We start from the raw sequence: 1,109 nt of genomic DNA on the forward strand, positions 1-1,109 counted from the left end.
TTCGATCCAGAAGGCTTCATCAAAAAAAAAAAAAAAAGAAACTGACCAGATGACCTGACTGAAAAATGTTGGATTGTGTACCTGGATTATTGAGCATGGACTTTGTTGTTTTCAACCAGTTTGACAAGACTGTCAACAAGGAAGAGGGCCGGCAATGGAGGAGGGGGCGTACCAAAGAGACCATCTTATCACAAGCAAAACTGGTTTGTTCCACTTTGGAGTAACCTGTTTGAGGAAGAGTCAGTTTTGTGCTGTGTTTCCTTGACTGATGAAGCCTTCTGGATTGAAGGCGAAACGTTTCAGCACAAAAAAAAGAAACTGTCCAGATGACCTGACATGAGGTACAAAAAAACATCCACCTATCATCTTTACCCGCTTCTTCCTTTTTGGGTTGTTGGGGTCACTGGTGTCCATGTCCATCTATCACTGTGCGAGAGGTGGGCAGGTCTCCAGTCCATCACAGGGACACCTGGACAGATCTAAATGTCTCTGCTCAGTGATGGACCTGCGACCTATCCAGGGTTTCCCCTGCCTCTCGCACAGTGATAGTTGGACATGGGCACCAGTGATCCCCGCGACCCAAAATGGAAGAAGCAGGTAAAGATGGGTGGATGAAAGTCAGTCGTAGTAAGACAGAGTCCATGTGTGTCAATGAGAGGGAGGAGGTGGAACAGTGAGGCTACAAGGAGCAGAGGTCACAAAGGTGCAGGACTTCAAGGACTTGGGGTCCACTGTCCAGGAACATGAGGAGTGTGGTAAAGAGGTGAAGAAGAGAGTCCAGGCAGGATGGAGTGATGGAGAGAAGGTTCAGGAGTGATTTGTGACAAAAGGGTGTCAGCAAAGGTCAAAGGAAAAGTTACAAGATAGTGGTGAGACCAGCTCTGTTGTATGGTCTGGAGACAGAGACATGGACAAAAAGACGGGAGACAGAACTGGAAGTGTCAGAAATGAAGATGTTGAGGTTCTCCTTAGGAGAGACAAGGATGGATACGGTTAAGAATGAGATCATCAGAGGTACAGCACAGGTTGAACAACTGGGAGATAAAGTTAGAGAGGACACACTGAGATGGTTTGGACATGTCCAGAGGAGGGACAGTGGGTATACTGGT

At 47.1% G+C, this 1,109-nt stretch overlaps 1 protein-coding gene across 1 annotated transcript in view; it reads right to left on the reverse strand.

Moving 5' to 3' along the window:
• LOC119422663 (heterogeneous nuclear ribonucleoprotein L-like) overlaps window positions 1-1,109 on the reverse strand; it is a 14,552-nt gene that overhangs the window by 5,969 nt on the left and 7,474 nt on the right. The gene's annotated exons all lie outside the window — the stretch shown is intronic.

Source organism: Nematolebias whitei, chromosome 16 (assembly GCF_014905685.2).
Source record: "Nematolebias whitei isolate Nwh7 chromosome 16, NemWhi1, whole genome shotgun sequence".
In the NCBI taxonomy this organism is placed as follows: Eukaryota; Metazoa; Chordata; class Actinopteri; order Cyprinodontiformes; family Rivulidae; genus Nematolebias; species Nematolebias whitei.